The sequence below is a fragment of the Macaca mulatta genome, chromosome 4, assembly GCF_049350105.2.
Source record: "Macaca mulatta isolate MMU2019108-1 chromosome 4, T2T-MMU8v2.0, whole genome shotgun sequence".
In the NCBI taxonomy this organism is placed as follows: domain Eukaryota; kingdom Metazoa; phylum Chordata; class Mammalia; order Primates; family Cercopithecidae; genus Macaca; species Macaca mulatta.
In genome coordinates, this window is record NC_133409.1 from 156,119,072 (window position 1) to 156,140,563 (window position 21,492).

Below are 21,492 nucleotides of genomic sequence, written 5' to 3' on the forward strand. Positions count from 1 at the left end.
TGTATCCAAACTTCTTCTCTAGCCCTCATCAGCAACACAGATGTCTTCACACCAAATGTGGAATCAATACAGGTGAAATGCGACAGTTTTGACAAGTAATAGTTAGAGAATTAGGTTGAATATTAATATTTTCGATCATCAATGTAAAAGGAGGCTTGACACAACTCTGAATGGGCACCATTCGGTTGGAAGAAAACTGATACACAAATTGAAGTCTCTCACCTTCTCTATCAAGATAATATTTTTCTTTTTAAACCGGAATATGAGATTGGGCCATTATTAACTTTTATAATTTGGGATGTTTAGGGCCTATTATTGGATTAATCATTTTTGAATGTGGGCCGGCCATACTAAAATTGGTCCAAATTATGGGAAAATGAGCACGATTTTTAGTGTAAGTAGTGTCATTTCTTTGATAGTATAAAATTTGTTTTAGTTTTGTTTTGCATCTATTAATTTGATTGGTACAATTAACTGTAAATGTCCCCTTAGGGGGCCAATTAATGACGATTCCATAGGAATTATTTTGCAGTAGCTCAGTGTGATTAGTGATGCAAATTCTTTAAAATCAATATTTCTGGCCGGGCACGGTGGCTTAAGCCTGTAATCCCAGCACTTTGGGAGGCTGAGACGGGCGGATCACGAGGCAGGAGATTGAGACTATCCTGGCTAACACGGTGAAATCCCGTCTCTACTAAAAAATACAAAAAAAACCCCTAGCCGGGCGAGGTAGCAGGCGCCTGTAGTCCCAGCTACTCGGGAGGTTGAGGCAGGAGAATGGCGTAAACCCGTGAGGCGGAGCTTGCAGTGAGCCGAGATCGTGCCACTGCACTCCAGCCTGGGAGACAGAGCGAGACTCTGTCTCAAAAAAAAAAAAAATTAATATTTCTAAATCTTTTGACCATTGTTGAAGTTGTTGACACCTCTTTTTTTTTGGGCTTAAACTGTTTCAATTGAACCAAACTCTGTGAATGATCCAGGCTCTAGCCAGAAAATAAATAATAAGATACTGGTCTTTGATTATGACGTGGAATTTTAACTAGCCAATGTTGTCGGTAGCCTTTTAGGCAACCAATAGCCAGCCCTATGCAAAGAGGGGGGAATTGATAACCTATGGACACATTTATTAACATTTTTTTCTCTTTTGTGTGAGAGGGCCTATGAGTATCTGTAGGCTTAGACATCCAAACACTATCATTAACATAAACCTCAACTGGGGGTTCCAACCGAGTGACAGGCCTAATTAAAGGCGGAAATGTGACATATGCCCAATAGGTATAATTTTGGTCTGTTGTAGCCACAAGTTTGTCAGGTGAGGAGGTCACTGCTCTTATTTGAGCTTTGCATCCTAGAATTAGTAAATAACAGAAAACAAACATGAGTATAATTAGCAACATTTTTTTCCAGTCAAAAAGTGACCTGTAGAGTTACTTGGCATCTTAATTTACTATATGTTATTAATGAGGAACCCCATTGGGGGTATGTTAATTTATTTTAGCCAAGCAGTTATGTTATTAGAATCTGAGAAGGGGGTGTTTGTTAAAGTAACAGGGCAGAAGAAAGGCAGATTTAAGGTATGAGCTTAATAGAGTGTAGCAGGTATAGGTAGTAGGCAAAATGAGAAGATTAAAAATGAATAAATTATTTGGCTTAGTCTTCCATTTTTTCAGCTTAATGTCTGGGGCCTGTGTTGTTTGCAGAAGCCACATTGTTGAGGCTGCAGTTTCTGTAGGGTCTTTTTTAAGCTGGCTCGAATTTTTTTTCCTCTTTTTATCCTTTGATGAAGACATAGTTTTTAAGCTGGTAGTGGAAGTTTTAGGGGTGGTGCTTGTGCTAACAGACTTTTTACAGTCTTTAAAGAGCAGGTTAGTGTTTTAAGAAAAACTTGTGGGCCGGGCGCAGTGGCTCATACTGGTAATCCCAGCACTTTGAGAGGCCAAGGTGGGTGGATCACGAGGTCAGGAGATTGAGACCATCCTGGCTAACATGGTGAAACCCCGTCTGTACTAAAAATACAAAAAAAATTAGCCGGGCATGGTGGCAGGCACCTGTAGTCCCAGCTACTCGGGAGACTGAGGCAGGAGAATGGTGTGAACCCGGGAGGCGGAGCTCACAGTGAGCCAAGACCGCGCCACTGCACTCCAGCCTGGGCAAGGGAGCGTGACTCCGTCTCAAAAAAAAAAAAAGAAAGACTTGTGTTTTATTTTAATGTTTAGTTTATAGAAAAACTGGATGATACCTTTTTAACTTTAGCAAATGTGTTTACACACAGAATTTTTTACAATTATCAGTTTAAAATTTGCTTAGACCTTTATTTTTATTTTATTATTATTATTTTTTTGAGATGGAATCTTGCTCTGTTACCCAGGTTGGAGGTGCAGTGGCATAATCTTGGCTCACTGCAAGCTCCACCTCCTGGGTTCATGCCATTCTCCTGCCTCAGCCTCCCGAGTAGCTGGGACTACAGGCGACCACCACCACACCCGGCTAATATATATTTTTTATTTTTAGTAGAGATGGGGTTTCACCGTGTTAGCCAGGATAGTCTCGATCTCCTGACCTCGTGATCTGCCTGCCTCGGCCTCCCAAAGTGCTGGGATTACAGGCATGAGCCACTGCGCCCGGCCTGCTTAGACCTTTGAAACAAAAATTATACAACCTTTTTTGTATAAATTTTTTAACAACATTTTTCATGATTTTCACAGACAATTTTTAACATCTTAAATTTTGTGTTTTATAACTTTTTTTTCTTTTAACTAAAGGTACATTTTTATAACTTTCTTAATTTTTTTTTTTTTTTTTTTTTTTGAGACGGAGTCTCACTCTGTCACCCAGTCTGGAGTGCAGTGGCACTATATTGGCTCACTGCAACCTCTGCCTCCTGAGTTCACGCCATTCTCCTGCCTCAGCCTCCTGAGTTGCTGGGACTACAGGCGCCCACCACCGTGCCTGGCTAATTTTTTGTGTTTTTGGTAGAGATGGGGTTTCACCATGTTGGCCAGGATGGTCTTGATTTTCTGACCTCACGATCCGCCCGCCTCAGCCTCCCAAAGTGCTGTGATTACAGGCATGAGCCACCGCACCCAGCCAATTTTTTTTTCTTTTTTCTACTTAATTTTTTTCATAGTCTTTTTTTTTGCATCTTGTTTTGATCTTTGTCTCTTTTAGTCTTTTTTCTTTACTTTTTTCTTTTTTTTAACGTGTAATAATTAGATGAGTGTTGGTAACAATGGCTATATGTACGTATCTTAGTTTCCAAAATTTAGGGATGTGTTTAACACCTGTTTGCCACAATGGATTAGGTTCTAATCCTCTAGGGTTAACACCTATTGAAGGAGGAGATATGCCTGTGAGCTGGTACTCTGGGCATTGTAGGATAATTTGCTTAGCCAGCCTCTGTGTAAGTTGAAATTATTTAGATAAGTTTTTCAGTTTTGGTGGAAAAATTGATGTGATTGGGTGGCTTGGTCAAGCAGTGATGTCATAACCTGAAGGTCTGCTTGATTATTGCCATAAGCCAATGGGCCAGGCAGAGAGCTGTGGGCTCGAATGTGTGTAATGAAAATAGGAGGTATACCTTCGTCTAGCAATTGCTGAAGTTGAAGAAAAAGAGCACACACAGTGGGCTCCAGAGCGAACTTAAGGCTGTAAAAGTTCTTTAATAAATAAACAGAATAACCTTAGCTTTTTGAATGTTAGTAAGTTCAGATCTAGTGATTGGATTATGTGGTCTCCACCAGACTGTCCCTTTTTTGTGCTTACTAGACCCAACAGTAAAACAGTCACGGCTCCTTCCAAGGGAGCATCACAAGTAATTTTTGGAAGAACCCATGCAGTTAATTTTAAGAACTGGAAAATTTTATTTTTAGGATAATGATTATCAATACGTCCAACAAATTCTGTTAAATTAACTTGCCATGTAACTGAGTTAATAAATGCCTGTTTAACCTGATTTTTATTTAATGGAACTATAATCTTATTGGGTTCAGTGCCACAAAGTTTAACAATGTGTATACAAGCCTCTCCAATTAGAATTACCATCTGATCTAAATATACTCTAAGTGTTTTTATGGTATTATGTGGCAAAAAAGACCATTTAACTAAATCATTATTTTGAACAATAACCCCCATTGGGGAATGTGAAGTAGGGAACACAATGAATTGTAAAGGCAAGTCTGAGTCAATCCTACTGACCTGGGCTTGTTGAATTTTTTTCTTCAATTATTTTTAACTCTTTATGGCCTTGGGTGTTAGTTCTCTTTTACTGTGTAAGTTGGAATCTCCCCTGAATATTGAGAAGAGATTAGACATAGCATAAGTAGGAATTCCTAAGGTGGGCCGAATACAATTAATATCTCCTAACAATTTTTGAAAATCATTTAAGGTTTTTAAATAATCTGTTTTAATTTGAACCTTTTGAGGCTTAATGGCTCTATCCTTTACTTGCATCCCCAAATACTGAAAAGGAGTGGTTGTTTGAATTTTGTCAGGTGCTATAAGCAATTCAGTGTTTGTAATTGCCTTTTGTAAAGATGAATAACATCGAATAAGTTGGTCTGTATTTTTTTTGCTGTACACATCTGGAAATTGATCTCTCAATTCCAGAACTGGATAGTTCTGCCTACAAAAGTTTGACAAATTGTGGGACTGTTTAACATACCCTGGAGTAGAAACTTCTAATGATACCTGGCTGCAGGTTGGTTCTTTGTTATTAATGGCAGGGATGGTAAAGGCAAATTTTTCGAAATCTGCCTCTGCTAAAGGAATTGTAAAAAAGCAGTCTTTTAAATCTGTAATAATGAGCGGTGAGTCTTTAGGGACCATAGTGGGGGATGGGAGCCCATAGTGGGGGATGTAAGGCTCTCATTGGTTGAATTACAGCATTGACCACTCGCAAGTCGGTCAGCATGTGCCATCTACCAGACTTTTTCTTATTACAAATACTGGGGAATTCTAAAGAGAGAAAGTGGGTGAAATACATCCTTTTTCTAGTAGTTTTTTAACTATTTCATAAAGCACCCCCAACTTTTCCTTAGGGAGAGGCCACTGTTCGACCCAGACAGGGTGCTGGGTCATCCATTTTAAGGGAAATTGCTCCTTCATCGTAATGAACTGCAGGGTGAACCTGAATTGCCCCCTCTCCATAATGAACTGTGAGTCGGGCAATAATGGGCATGGCGAGCCGAGTCTCGGGCTCCCTCTCCCAGTGCTCACTCAGCTGAGGAGGAGGTGGCCATTCCGAACATTCCTCTAGAGGAACCGTGGGCTGAATGAATTGCTGAATAGGTTTAGGAAGACCGTGGGGATTGCCATAAATTACTTCTGGACACTCCTTTTGGCTAGTACTTGGTAGAGGCGTTTCAGAATCCTGATAATCAAACTCCTCTCTCTCTTTCTCTGACTCAGCCTCATAATTTTTCTGAAAAGTCTCCAGTACTGCACGTACCAATGACCAAACTGACCAAACAGGCAAAGGAATTTCCTTTCCTTCTCTATGTGCATTTTAAAAGTCCTTTCCAACTCTTTCCCAGTCTTTTAATTTCAAAGTTCCCTGTTTAGGGAACCAAGGGCAAAATTGTTCCACAACATGAAATAAATTCATAAGATTTTTTGTACCAACTTTTACCCCACCATGCTTCAAGAGCTGCCCTAGCAAGCTCATATACATGGTGTACTTACTTTCAGTTTTCCCCATTGTGTCCCTGGCTTTCTCCAAGTGCCCTGCTTACCTGCAGAGCTTAAAAACTTTTTTGTCCTCGGGAGTCCTTTGTCCATTAGCCCTCTGTTTCACGTGCTGGAGCATTCCTTCACCAGACGCTTTCGAGCCCCATGTTGGGCACCAGAATGTTGGGGACCTGCCTTAATACCACCCGTAGGGTACCTAAAGTCTGGTGGTGACAAAGGAATGAGAAGAGACAGGTAAAGAGTGGGGGCCAGGGGACCAACTGCAAAATGGAGGCCGCAAAAGGCACCAGGCTCTGGTCTCTACACTTATTTATTGAGTACAATCACTTAGATCTAAAAAGCAGACATTTAGGGTGAAATGGCGAAAGGGAGGCAGTGTGTTATAAGCGTAACCTATAGCAATAACGGTTTAAATGAATCTCCTTTGTGCTCAAACAGCATATCTTTAACTTATCAGAGAGTAGCTAGTGGGAGCAGGCTTAACTAGGAGCCTGCACGTCTGTCTACATTCCAGTGCTTCAGAGGAGTGTCTTTCTCCTTCAACACAGTGTTTATAGATAAGAGAGCAGGTTGTGCTCAGAGCATGGGAACTTAATGGTGATAGGAAGGCTTTCCTCTTCAGAGGCCTCTTGTGACTTTCCATAACTTATTGTCCCATATTTTTATTGCCAGTTTATGCAGGTACCCCATAAGTTTTTTCCCAACAGACCTTCAAGAGATTGTCCAGCAACCCAAACAGCTGACACTCTGGTGGGTAAGCAGAGCTCGATCTCTCAGGGTTTAGAAAGCTGGAGGAGGGGCAGTAAAGCACAAAGAGAAGAGAAGATACTACTGAGAAGTACTGTAGTAAAAAAATAATAATTTTGGTTTTACCACTCACCTTCCATCAGATTTCTACTAGTCAACAAAGCAAATAAAGACAACTACTATTTCACATGGTAGATGCAGAAACAAAGTTAATGAAGTGTGCTAAAGATAAGAAACATGATCTTGTGCCTGTCTTTTTGTTTTTGTTTTCGTTTGTTTGTTTGAGATGGAGTCTTGCTCTGTTGCCCAGGCTGGAATGCAGTGGTGCGATCTCAGTTCACTGCAACCTCGGCTTCTCAGGTTCACACCGTTCTCCTGCCTCAGCCTCTTGAGTAGCTGGGACTATGAGCGCGTGCCACCACGCTTGGCTAATTTTTTTTGTATTTTAGTAGAGACAGGGTTTCACAATGTTGGCCAGGATGGTCTCAATCTCCTGACCTCGTGATCTGCCTGCCGCAGACTCCCAAAGTGCTGGGATTACAGGCGTAAGCCACTGCGCCCAGTCAATCTTGTGCCTATCCTTAAATTAAAAACAAAATTTACAAGTTACATAACAAAAATAAGTAAATAGTTGACCTGGCTCATTGAAAGATATAGCTCTCCTTTCTCAAAAACAAAACAAAAATATCCTTCAAGTCTGAGACGCATAGGTGTATATAAACAGAAAGAGAGGGAGAGTAAATGAGTCAATAACTTCAGATGAATCAAGGGAGTAGAAAAGTAGAAAAGAAATGGGAGAGTTGTAGGGTCCACAAGACAGCAGGCACGGGGTGACTCAGGGGCTCTACTGGCCCCTCTCTGGGTTTACCACTGTGGGCGGGTGGATCAGGCCCTTGCCTGAGGAGAACCCTTGCAAGGTCAGATATTTACCACCTCCTCCCTATCGTTGGAAACAAGTGCTCATTGTAGCCCAAAGAAACCCACGCTTAGACAGAAAATTCCTTAGCAAGGCACCTTTACTTCTGTAGAAGGGTGCTGCTTGTGCCTGTTACAATCACAAGAGCACACTGAACAAGGGAGGGAAGGAGTTTGTAATGCTAATGCAGTTCCTGTTTCTGTGTCCTTCCCCTATTGGCTGGGGTTGGACTGCACAATCAAAGCTGATCCTGATTGGCTAAAACTTAAACTTTTCCAAATAGGGTAAACCCGCAATTTATGAAAAGAAGAGGTGCGGGGGGGCAGGGGTATGGGGGGTGTGTGTGGGGGGGGCGGCAGTGGGTAGAACTGATTTACAACTTTTGCAACTTATGACCAGAAAGTTGAGTCTTTGAAGAGGAACTTGTTTGTCCCAACCATTTCCCCTCTTCCGTTTTACAGTTCTTCCTCTTCGAATTTCTTCAGCAGGATTTTTTTGTTCTTCTTGATTATCTAGGAGCAAGAGCTTAACTGAGTACAGAGGGGGAGAGGTGGGGGAGGTTTTTGTGAGAGCTGCTTCTATGAGCCTTTGGGTTAACCCATGAATACAAGGTATGATACAGCAGTCCACAAGGATGAGAACATCTGTAACAATTGCGAGGAAGGTAAAGATTGAGGTCATGAGTCCCTTCCATTTTCCAAACCACCTTTCCATCAGGCCCATAAAGGGGTCATCTATTCCAGAGTTTTCTGCTAATTCACTTGCTAGGGTGGTAAGGCCTTGCAAGGCTTCTGTGATTGTCCCGCTGGGGGCTGTATTATTAGGAATAAAAGTACAACACTGGACCCCGATCATGACACGGACTCTGCCCTTTTCAGGTAATATCATGTCAAGGGCTATTCTAGTTTCCCAGGCCATCTGGCTTTTAGGGCCTAACTGTTCAGCTATTTCTTTTACGTCATCTCTGGTATAATTGACAAATTGCTGTTGATTGCAGTATATATAATTTATCCACTTTACATTTTTGTTAATAGTGGACCACCAGAATAAGATAGGCTCAAATCTGGTGGCTATTTGGTTTTAAGCTTTGAATTCATTTGGTACCCCCTGTGGGACCCCGATACTCTCTATGTAACGTGCAGGTCAAAGAATAAAAAGGGGCTTCTCTTTTTCTTCGGGTTACTTGCTTCCTGTCTGGTTGATGAAATGCCAAGGTGAAAGGAATGGCTAATTGGATCAGAGCACAAGTGCTGCTCCAGTTGCTTGGCAGTGTACCCAATGTTGGTCCCCCACAATACTGCTCAGGGATAGACTAGGTCCTACACATCTGCTCAGGGATAGACTGGGGCTGACTGAGTGGTTAGTTCTTGAAAAAGTTTAGGCCCACTGCATCCCGTCAGGTTTCCAAGGAATGTCAAATGTTTCCCTTGCCGTGAGAGACACAAGGTAAAATTGGCATCGAGAGCTGGAGATTGAAGGGCCCTTGGGGGCTGTTCCATAGGGCTCTTTACCTTTGGGAAAAGTAGTGAAAGATGGTGCATGACTTGTTTCCCCAGGCTGTGGGGTGCTGGAAGAGACCTACCATACAATCCATTCCTGGTTGGTTGGCCCATCCGAGTGGGAAGGGAACAATTTGGGTTTCATGGCCTGCCCGTTGCACAAGTGTAACAATCACTTTTATTTAGAATGCAAATGGAATATTTAATCCATTCCAGCCAGGCATTCATATCTTGATACCTGGTTTCTATGGCTAGGGTTTGCTTCAAGTCCTTGATGTCTACTATAGCTACTTTGGTTTTGTCATTCGGCATGAAGGGAGAAATGGTTCGAATGTGTGGGAGGGGGTAACGGTGGAAGATGGAGAAGGAGGAGCAAAGCACATTTCAAAGAAGCCTATAGGGTCCTTTCCAATGACATCTGCTCCTAGGCCGTAAAAGCGCTCTAAAGTGGGTGTAGGGTTGGTGGAGGTAGGGGTCTTAATAGAGATAAGTACTGGGTTGCAATGGTGAGATTGGCAATTAGAGGGGGTGGTTCCTTTGGTGAAGTGGAGGTAGGGTTTTAGGGTGGTGCAACCCTCTGAGGAGGTCCAGCCCTGACACTTGCTAGTCCATATAACATCTCCCCAAGTATAGCAAAGCCACCAATGCCAGGTTCATGCCCGTTCGTGCAAGTGTCAGTTTTGTAGGCAGTACAGTCTATCTTGGAGGGACAAAGGTACTTTTCAGAAGAGGCTAGCTGTCTTTTACTTTGGAGATCCCTGCTGGGCATGACAAGACAGGCATCAAATGTAATCGTTTTGGGGGAGGGTAATTGGGTTACATTGATGATAAGACGTCCTTGGGTAGCTAAGGGAAGAAGAAAAAGACAGATTAAACCCTTTTGAATGTTAGTTTGGGGACAGTTGAACGACCCCTTTGCAAGGGGTGGGGTCTTTTTTACTCGAGTGTGGTGGGTCCATCCCTTTTCGGCCATTCAGATTGCTGTTTCAGTCATTAGGAGTACTAGATAAGGTCCCTCCCAGGTTGGTTCGAGCTTTCCCTCTTTCCAACTTTTGATAAGGCTGGTGATGGTGAACTGGGAATTCGAGGGGTGGAATTTATGCTAGGAGGCCTTGAGTCCTGAGGGAGGAAAGGGTGGAAGACAGACCAAATATATAGTTTTTGAGAAACTGATCTTTTGTTTCAAATGGAGAAACTGATCTTTTGTTTCAAATGTAGTCAGTAGTGGAATTTAGATAAGGCAGCCTATAGACCATTTCATAAGGGGATAGGCCAACATCTTTTCAAGGGGCAGTTCAGATTCTTAGTAAGGCAATGGAAAGGCATTTTGTCCATGGTAACTGAGTTTCCAAGATTAATTTGGTTAGGTGATTTTTTTAGAGTTTGATTCATTCTTTCAACCCTCCCTGATGAGGGCGAGTGCCAGGGAGTATGATATTCCCATTTTATTCCTAGTACTCGGGTTAGTCCTTTAATGATGTGTGCAGTGAAGTGGGTTTCATTGTCCAGATCAGTGTTCTTTATTAGTCCAAACCTGGGTATGATATGTTCCAACAGGGCTTTGACTGCATTACTGGTTGTTGTGCTTGGGAACAGTGGGTGAGATAGTCAACTATTACTAGTAAATACTTAAGATAGCCTATTGGGAGCATTTCCGTGTAGTCAGCTTGGATGCTTTGGAACGGCCTCATCCCTGGGTTTCTTCCCCCAGGAGGTTGCCTCTTTAGGGTTTGCTTATTAGTTTTTCTGCACCATCCACCACTTGCAACCATTCGCCACTTGCCTAGTGAGGGTATATGTCCCTACACATCCATAGACTCTAAGGACTGCATTGCACATAGCTTGAGGATCCCATTGAGTTCCTTGGTGAAGCTGTGACAGTACTTCCCTCATGAGGGGTTTAGACAGCATTTCCCTTCCATCTTTTCACACCCACTTCCCCTCTGGGCTTTCCTTAGCTCCTATTTTCTTAAGTTTCTCTTGGTCTGTCGGGGAGAAGATGGAGATCACAACTGGAGGGGGAAGACAAGGGGTTAGATGGAAAATGGGTGCCTCTTGGGAAGAGGCAGCTTGCTTAGCTACTTAATCTGTGAGGTTATTTCCCCAGCTTTCAAAAGATGGGTTATTTTGGTGTCCTGGGACATGGACAACTGCAATCTCTTCCAGCAGCTGAAGATTTTCTAGTACTTGCATAATTAATTCTTTGTGGACCAAATCTTGGCCCTTACTATTGATGAGGCCTTGTTCAGTCCAGATCTTTTCTAAAGGTATGGACTACTCCTAAGGAATACTTGGAGTAAGTGTAAATAGTTCCTTCCTGATTCTGCAGGGATTTTAAGGCTTGGTTTAATGCAAAGAGTTCACACGTTTGGGCAGACTACTTATTTGGCAGTCTTTCTGACTCTGCCACTGTGAGGGTTTCCCTATCAACTACGGAGTACCCGTTGGGCCTTTTTCCTTCAATGACCCGGGAGATGTCTATAAAGAGGTAACACCCTGTTTGGAAGGGGGTTTTGCACCTGGATGTGGTCTGACTGTAGTTTGAAAACTGATTGGATCTAAGCAATTATGCTCATGTTCCTCCTGGTTTGGATTTCCTGTTAGGAAAGCAGCGGGGTTGAGTGAATTGTCAGTGGTTAGTGTTAGGTTATCTCCCTCTAATAAGATAGCTTCATATTTCAAAATCCTTGAGTCAGTAAGCCATCTCCCTGACTTCTGATTAAGAATGGTTCTGACTCGGCCGGGCGCAGTGGCTCAAGCCTGTAATCCCAGCACTTTGGGAGGCCGAGACGGGTGGATCACGAGGTCAGGAGATCGAGACCACCCTGGCTAACACGGTGAAAACCCGCCTCTACTTAAAAAAAAATACAAAAAACTAGCCGGGCGACGTGGCGGCCTCCTGTAGTCCCAGCTACTCGGGAGGCTGAGGCAGGAGAATGGCGTGAACCCGGGAGGCGGAGCTTGCAGTGAGCTGAGATCCAGCCACTGCACTCCAGCCTGGCGACAGAGCCGGACTCCGTCTCAAAAAAAAAAAAAAAAAAAAAAAAAAAAAGGAATGGTTCTGACTTGATGAGGGGCATTTATGATGAGGTTTTCCCCAAAGGTAATTTTCCTGCTTTCTTCTGTTAGCAAGGCAGTTGCTGCTATGAATTAGACACATGCGGGCCATCCCCGGGTCAAAGATTTTTGACAGAAAGACTGCGGGCTGCCGGTGGCCTCCGTGTTTTTGGGTGAGTACCCCTAAGGCCACTCCTTTGCTTACATTAACAAAAAGGTGGAATGGCTGTTCTAAGGAGGGCAAGGTTAGAACAGGGGCAGTTACAAGTAGGTGTTTTAATTCTTTTACTTGTTGGATCTCTGATGGGGTCCAAAGGAGGGGGTCTGGTCCTTCTTGAGTGAGTTTTTGATATAGGGACTTTGTTTTTAAGGCATAAGAGTCAATCCACAGATGACAATATCCAACCAATCCTAAGAATTTCCCAAGTTCCTGCTTTGTTTCAGATAAAGGCAAAGATACGATACCTTCAATTCATTCGGGTCCTATCTTTCGTTCACCTTTACTGATTAGGTGTCCTAGATATTTTACCTCAGGTTCTATGAATTGGAGTTTATTCTTTGAGACCCATAATCCTTGTCCCCTTAGGAAATTTAGGAAGTTAACTGAAATTGCTGTTACTTTATCCTTGTTATCTCCTGAAATGAGCAGGACATCTACGTATTTGAGTAGGCATATGGATGAAGGCAGGGAGAAGTTTTCTAGGACTTGCTCTAAAATTTGATCATATTGATTTGGGGAAGCCTTGGGGCAAGACTGTCCATCGGTACTGCTGTTTTCGACCAGAGTGAGGGTCCTCCCACTCAAAGGCAAATATGTCCCAGCTGTCCTCTGCTAAAGGGCGAGCCCAAAAGGCATCTTTTAAATCTATCACCGTGAACCATTGGTGGTTGTGCGGGATTCTACTGAAAATGGTGTAAGGATTGGGAACAACAGGGTGGGTGGTCTGAACTATTTGGTAAATAGCCCGGAGGTCTTGCACTAGCTGGTATGACCCATCTCACTTCCTTACAGGCAATATTGGAGTGTTATAAGGGGGCATACAGGGTTCAAGGAGCCCATAGTGGACAAAGCTTTCAATTACAGGTTTTAAACCTATCCTGGCTTCCAAGGGAATAGGGTATTGTTTTCTTTTCACTACTTCCCCAGGAGTTTTTAATTTGACATGAATTGGAGGAACCCATAGCTTTCCTCGATTCCCTTCCTTCGACCATATGTTGGGATGGATCCGGCTTTCTTCTGAAGTGGTGAGTAGGTTTAAGGAAGTAAGGTGTTTTCCTTGATTAACATATAGGCCTATGCTTAACTTTAACGTTAAGTCCCTTCCTAATAAATTAGTTCCTGCTTCAGGAATTAACAAGAACTTAGTAGCAACCAACTTATTCTTATATTTGACTTTGGTTTCCTCTAGAATATTTGCTCTGAATCCTTCCCCTTTAACTCCTGAGACAGAAGGTATTCTGCTGAACAGGATAAACCTGATGGGAGAAAACAGGCAGGAGCCAGCTGCTCCCTAATTGACTAGAAAACTGACTATTTCCAATTTGGGTCCCACTGTTAAATTTATCAAGGGCTCTTGGTGGGACTCAAGATGGAAGATGTAGAGCCCCTGAGCCCACTGTTCTTCAAATGTCATGAGTGAAAGGACTTTCTTTTCCCTCTCCCATTCAGGACATTCCCTCTTAAAATGTCCTGGCTTTCCACACCTGAAACATCTGTTTTTCCTTCTCTCCCTCCTGGTTCCCTGATTCTCAAGTTTCATCCCTTTGCTTCCTTTATAGGGTCTGGCAGCCTAGTACTCAGAAGGTTTACAAGTTCTATTTTCCTGGGATGCCTGTTGAAAAGTTCCCTGTTGTAGGGTGGACAGTATAATTTTTGCCTTTTGCTTCTGCCTTTCCTCATCCCTCTGTACATATACCTTTTGGACCTCTCTTAAAAGTTGCTCTATGGGACGGTCTTTCCAATTTTCTGTCTTTTGTAATTTCTTTATAGTGTCTGGCCAACTATTGGTGACAAAGTGGAGCTTTAACATCCTTTGTCCTAGTGGGTCCTCTATGTCCAAACCTGCATATTTTCTTATCTGTTCCTTAAGTCTGTTTAAGAATCCCATGGGCCCTTCATCTTTCTCTTGCTGTACATTAAATGGTCAAGAAATATTTTGGGTTCGAAGAACTGATTCCTGAATCCCCTTAATTATCATATCCCTGAGATCTCTCATGTTTCCCCTGTGAGCTGAACTGTTGTTATCCCATTGAGGGTTCTGGGCCAGGAATTTATGCTCTGCTGCAAGGACATTCTGACCAGGGGGGTGCTTGCACTCCCAGACTATCATAGCGGCCTTGCGGATCATGGTTCTTTCCTCTCCTGAGATGAGAATACCTAGAATAGACATTAAATTCAGCCCAGGTATACAGTTGTGACCCCAGAAATTGGTCAATTTGATCAGAGACTCCAAAAGGGTCATCTAACAGTGGTTTGAATTCCCTTTTTAGATTTTTAACCTCTGAACCAGATAAGGGGGCATTTACGAAGCCAATATTCACTCCTCCTAGTGGTACTTCCCTTAAGGGAAAAAAGGTTGGAGCAGACTTCTTTGAAGAAGAGAGAAAAGGAAAGTTTTGAATATCCCTTTGGCATTGTTTTATTTCCCCTTGGAGCTTTCCTAAGGGAGGGGCATGTTCAAGTGGCTGTCCAGCCAGGGTGTGGGGTGTCAAGGCCCATGGGGAAGGGTTATATGGGGGAGGGACCGAGTTTTCAGCTTGGGGCAGAGGGGTAGCTGGAGGAAGGGCTGATGTTGAGTTTTGGGGGGAGGGGTAGGTGGGGCAAGGTGGCCTAGAGGATCCCATGTATCTTTGGATATAGAATATGACTTAGCTAGGTCGTCTTTGGAGGGTTTTGAGTTTGGCTTTGCTTTTTCATCCTTTAGAGGGTAGAGAAGGACAGGTCCTGTCTCCAACATAGAGCATAATCTATCTCCTCTTGAGAAACTGGGCTTTTATCATTGACATACTGGCTCAGGAGTTGGCATGTCCAGTCCTCGCCCGACCCAAACTTTGGCCAAAAGACTGAAGGTCTGAGGATGGGTTCCTTAGTCCAAATAAAACAGCAGTACTTTATCATTTTCTGTCTTTTCTCGTGTTTGGTCCTTTCATTATCCTTCCAGTATTTTAACATAATGCCTAGGGGACTGTCAGGGGAATTTTATTGTCTGCTTGGCCTTTTAGAGTCTCTGTCTTACTTGGGGTATTTCCCATCCTGGAGGTTGGTGAGGCTTAATCTATAATATTAGGGTAGAGATCTCTTGCACTCCAGTGTCTTAGAGGCTCAACCTCCCCGTTTCCCACTGGGGGTTTCTTGCACTCACCTGAGCACTCACTTCGTCCTTATTGGCTGCTTCCCTTGTGGGAATTTTAGGTCCTCTTGGCAGGTAGGTAGAATCCCCTGATTGGAAAACCGCTCTAAGCCGTATGAGGTGACCACAGAACCAAGTCTGGACTCCACACTCGCCCAGTGGTGCGTCTCACTCACACACTTTCAACCTCCAGAGACCCCGACCACCAAGGAATACTTTGCCGCCCCAATAGTGACTTTTCTTACCTTGGTCTGTGCACAGTGTTACCTGTGGTTGCCATGGAATCCTTTTGATTTTATTTTATTTATTTATTTATTTATTTATTTATTTATTTATTTTGAGACGGAGTCTCGCTCTGTTGCCTAGATTGGAGTCCAGTGGCATGATCTCGGCTCACTGCAACCTCTGCCTCCCGGGTTCAAGTGATTTTCCTGCCTCAGCCTCTCAAGTAGCTGGGACTACCGGCGCGTACCACCACGCCCGGCTAATTTTTGTATTTTCAGTAAAGATGGGGTTTCACCATATTGGCCAGACTGGTCTCACAGAATTCTTAAGGATCCTCCCTACTGCCCGCGTTGCTAAGAGTCTGGATTTATTCGTCACTTCGGGTGGGACTCGATCCTCCGCTCCCGGGGCCACCACAACGAGGCAGTGGGACAGTCTTCCCATGAAAGATAATCGCTAGCCCCTCTTGAAGGAGAATGGGATCCCGGACGAGTCCCTAAGATCTGCTGGAAACAAGTGCTCGGTGTAGCCATAAGAAACTCGCACTTAGAAGGAAGATTCCTCAGCAAGGCACCTTTACTTCTGCGGAAGGGTGCTCCTTGCCTGTTACAATTGCAAGAGAACACCAAACAAAGGAGGGAAGGAGTTTTTAATCCTAACGCAGTTCCCGTTTCTGTGTCCTTCCCCTATTGGCTGGGGTTGGACCACACAATCTAAGCTGATCTCGACTGGCTAAGACTTAAACTTTTGCAAATACGGTAAAAACTGGATTTGCGAAAAAAAAAAGAAGAAGGTGTGGGGGGGAGGGGGTAGGATTGATGTACAACTTTTACAGTTTATGACCAGAAAGTTGAGTCATTGAAAAGGAACTTAGTTGTGAAAACACGCTGAGTTGCCTGACCCAGCCCTGGGCTCAGTTCCTCCCAGATACCGGCGTTTATCATGGGTGTAGATAATGGTGACTTCCCTTGTCTTAGATTTGGGGTCCTTGATCTTCCCGGGACGTAAGGAGTCAGAGACTCTTGAATAAAAGAGCCGTCCCGCTGGTCTTTTCATTTACGCCGATCCCAGCCCGCCACTCACCAAGTGCCCGGCGCCCGGGACTGCAGGGCCAAGTCTGATTTTATCGTTTGTGGAGCTTCAAGCTTAGGAAGCACAGCTGTGAATTTCGGGTCCTGGTGACTGCGGAACCACAGCGAGGCCAGGAGGCGAGAGTGCACTTTCCTAGGTTCCGAGGCCGAGGAGCCCACCTGGCTGGAACGGTCTCAAGGAGCAGAGAGGAATCAGCACCCTCCGAGTCCTCCGAACCTGCGGCGGCTCTGCAGTCGGTTCCGTGAGGAACTGGCAGCGATCGCAAGCTTGGAGTTGCTTTTTGGTTTGTTCTGAGTCCTTCACCTGGTGAGGGGAAGGAAGCCCTGCTTGGGGTCGTTGAATCTGAGTTTTCTCCAGTCAGAATCAGTGGTTTGAGATTGTTTTCCCTGAAAAAGAATGGTTTACCTGTGCCTACAGGGAGGAGTTCTCCTTTTCTTAAAAAAATATATTTTATTAATAAAAGGGAAAGTAACATTTCTGTTACAAAGAAAAAAAAAAATCAGAGGACATGGATCGGATATGATTTAAGTAAACATAAGAAGAAATCATCACGTCAAGGCGGCCGGTTAGCTCAGCTGGTTAGAGCGTGGTGCTAATAACGCCAAGGTCGCGGGTTCGATCCCCGTACGGGCCACTTAGTTGTTTTTTCTTTTTTTCCCCTCCCTTCCTTTTTCGTTTTTACTTTAAACCGACCACATGTCCCTTGTAAAGTTCGGTTTTACATCAAACTCCAGAGCCTCGCCTATCCATTTATAAATGTAGTTGCACTAACTAGACAGGAATTTTTTTCTTTACTTCACTTTTTTTTTTTTTTTTTTTTTTTTTTTAAATCGACCCCACCTAGCTTGTATACTATGGTCTTACATCCAACTCCGGAGTTCTGCCTATACATTTGTAAATGTGGTTGCAATAGCTAGACAAGCATTAGATTTGTATGTTTTCTGTTCTTTTGAAGAAATAAGATACCAGTTAGGATGAAGAGGGTTTTTTTTGTTTGTTTTGTTTGTTTTTGAGACAGATTCTTGCTCTGACGCCCAGACTGGAGTGCAGTGGCACAATCTTGGCTCACTGCAACCTCCACCTCCCAGGTTCAAGCAATTCTCCTGCCTCAGCCTCCCAAGTAGCTGGGATTACAGGAGTGTGCCACCATGCCCGGTTAATTTTTGTATCTTAGTAGAGACGGGGTTTCGCCATGTTGACCAGGCTGGTCTTGAACTCCTGACCTCAGGTCATCCTCCTGCCTTGGCCTCCCAAAGTACTGAGATCACAGGCATGAGCCACCGTGCCAGGCCAGGATGGAGAGTTTTTAAAGGAAATTCAGTGAGGTGCGTGGGTGATTTTAGGAATGGGGAAAATAAGAATTCAATAATATCTTGTATTATTTTGCAAAAAAGACTTTCTGAGATGATACTATTTTGACATATTTTAAGCTTTTGAAAGAGATCATATTGATTCTTCCCCTAGTTGATCGCTTAGTTGGTTAAATTGTTGTGTTTGTAGCTTTGAGGGTGAGGGTTCAGTCTATGCGGGAAAAAGCCAGACTTGTGACATTGCTTTCTGCCAAGCTCCAGGCTTGCAACCAGAACTGCTCAGCATTAAAATGGATCTGTGGTTAGCCTTTGGCTTATATTTGACAGCCGTTCTCGATGTGGACCATACCAAGCCATTTATGATGTGGCCCTTACCAAGTCATTTACAATTCATTAAACAATTTTTGAACATATATCATAAAAGCGATAGGTTTGAAATTTGACGAAAATGGAGTACATGGTGGGAGATAGGAAGGCCAGAGCCTCTGGGGCCACTCTAAGGCTTAGCATCTCGCTCTTCCTGTCCTGTGCTTTTCTTGGAGTCTGGTCACTGGGTCCCCATGTGCCTGGCACGTGTCTCATTTACATTTCTTCCTTCACTCCTCATCCTCCCAACATATTTTTACCCTTCTCTTATTTTAAAACATGGGTTGCTATGAAAATGACATTAACAATATTGATAAATAATGAGGTAAATAATGGCTCAAAAACAGCGCCAAGGACGTAGTGGGTGAACCACAAAGAGAAGGGGCTCCCTCTGTTTTGCTCAGTGCTGCATTTTTCACGTCAAGAACAGTAAGTAGCTCAAAGTCAGCGACTGAAAAAGGTTAATTTAGAATGAATTAATAAACAGTACCTACTACTTAGTCCATTGTATATTAGATGATATATACAGATTTAAGTATAAGAAGGATTCCACAGGCAGTTGCTGACTTTGAAAACGAAGGGAGCCACCAGCCAGAGAACTCAGGCATCTGCTAGAAACTGCGAACAACCTGTAAACCGATATCTCAGTCCTACAGCTGCAGGGAACTGAATGCTGCTGACGACCTGAGTGAGTTTGAAAATGAATTCTCCCCTAGAGCCTCCATAAGGGACATGGCAGGGCCTGCTGACATTTTGGTATTAGTTTGATGACACCCTGCCAGACTTATAATGCACAGAACTGTGTGATAATAAATGGATGTTGTTTTAAGCTATTGAATTTGTGGTAGTTCGTTAAAGAAGTAATAGAAAAACTAACAAAACAAGAAATTGTTAACCCACCCACACTTCCTACTGTCTATCCTGGGTTATCTTCCTCTCTTCAGTGCATTGTAAGATGAAATATGGTTTTAAAATGAGAGACAATAATTTTCAACATCAACACAGTAAGAATGAAAAGAAAAATAAAGCTTCTTTTGATCTTAAAAATTAAGGATATATATACATATATATGATAAGTTAATACATTCACATAAACAGTAACTAAAAGTGAAAAATTTCTTCTTCCTCATAGCCCACATCTGCCCAGTTCTTGGCATTCTCAGAACTACCTCCCATATATGATGACAATTCTTAGTTTCCTATGTATTCTCCTCAGTGTTCTTTGTGCAATAGGTGCAGATATACATAATACATTTTACTTTTCCTTTCTAGTTATGGAAAATGTAACATTATACATACTATTTTACATTGTGCTTTTTTCACTTGATATGTCTTGGAGGTGTCTAATTTAGCAACACTTGTAATGCTTTCAAACAGCATTATATACTGTACAGAAATAAAACTTCTTTCTTTCTTTCTTTTTTTTTTTTTTTATATGGAGTTTCCATCTTGTCGCCCAGTCTGGAGTACAGTGGTGTGATCTCGGCTCACTGCATCTTCCACCTCCTGGGCTCAAGTGATTCTCCTGCCTCAGCCTCCCGAACAGCTGGAATTACAGGCATCCGCCACCATGCCCTACTAATTTTTGTATTTTTAGTAGACACGGGGTTTTGCCATGTTGGCCAGGCTGGTGTCGAGCTCCTGACTTCGGGTGATACCTGTTGTGGGAAGTCAGGAACCCCGAACGGAGGGACCGGCTGAAGTCATGGCAGAAGAACATAAATTGTGAAGATTTCATGGACATTTATTAGTTCCTTAAATTAATACTTTTATAATTTCTTACACCTGTCTTTACTGCAATCTCTGAACATAAATTGTGAAGATTTCATGGACATTTATCACTCTTGTGATTTCCTATGCCTGTCTTTACTTTAATCTCTTAATCCTGTCATCTTTGTAAGTTGAAGATGAATGTCACCTCAGGACCCTGTGAATTGCGTTAACTGCACAAATTGTTCATAGAGCATGTGTGTTTGAACAAAATGAAATCCGGGCACCTTAAGAACAGGATAACAGCGATTTGCAGGGAACAAGGGAGATAACCTTAAAGTCTGGCTGCCTGTGGGCCGGGCAGGACAGAGCCATATTTCTCTTATTACCAAAAATGGGTAAGAGAAATATCGCTGCATTCTTTCCCCAGTAAGGAATATTAACAATTAACAGCCCTGGGAAAAGAATGCATTCCCAGGGGAGGCCTCTGAAACGGCCGCCCTGGGAGTGTCTGCCTTTATGCAGATGTAGATAGGGATGAAACACACCTAGTCTCCTGCAGTGCCCCCAGGCTTGCTAGGATTATGAAATTCCAGCCTGGCAAATTCTAGTCAGACCAGTTCTCTGCTCTTGAACCCTGTTAAAATGTTTATTAATGACAATGTGTACACAGCGGGAAATGGAAGTTCATTACTGATTCTAGTTTCACCCTGTCCTTGTGATCTCGCCCTGACCTCCTGCCTTGTGATCTTTTGTTGCCCTTGAAGCATGTGATCTCTGTGACCCACACTTTATTCGTACACTCCTCCTCTTTTGAAAATTGCTAATAAAAACTTGCTAGTTTTGCGGCTTGCGGGGCATCATGAAACCTGCTGACATGTGATGCCTTCCCCGGACACCCAGCTTTAAAATTTCTCTCTTTTGTACTTTTTCCCTTTATTTCTCAGATAGGCCGACACTTAGGGAAAATAGAAAATGACTCACATAGAATTATTGGGGGCAGGTTCCCCCGATAAATACCCCCCAACCTCGGCCTCCCAAAGTGCTGGGATTACAGGTGTGAGCCACTGAGCTTGGCCGAATCTAGACCCTTTAAGTGCATCCCACCACTGAGGATAGGAAGTATACAAGCAGTATTGGAGAGAGAGAGAAGATTACACCTTTACTTTAATAATATGAATAAAACTCTGTATGAAGTCATGTGATATTCCAAAGAGTCTTCAAGTAGGGGACCCATAACACTCTGTTGATCAAAGGAAATTACATATTAATTTGTTAAAAGATGGCTTTCAGAAAAAGCTAAATCTGTGGCTCTCATACAGATATAAAAATAAGCATATGATCAAAAAGAATAAAATGCTTCAGAATAAATTTAACCAAGGAGATGCAAGAATTGTACTCTAGAAAATACAAAACATTGCTGAAAGAAATTAAAGAAGATGTTAGAGTGCTCGTGCAATTAAAACAAACACCAACAAGGAGGCACTAAGGCTACTCTGACACTGCTGGTCTGTAGTGCCAGAAGTCTTATTGAT

At 43.0% G+C, this 21,492-nt stretch overlaps 1 non-coding gene across 1 annotated transcript; it reads left to right on the forward strand.

The window, feature by feature from the left end:
* The first annotated feature begins 17,131 nt into the window (after nt 1-17,131).
* On the forward strand, nt 17,132-17,205 carry TRNAI-AAU (transfer RNA isoleucine (anticodon AAU)). Its single transcript has one exon. It is a non-coding gene; the product is annotated as a tRNA-Ile (tRNA).
* The last annotated feature ends 4,287 nt before the right edge of the window (nt 17,206-21,492 follow it).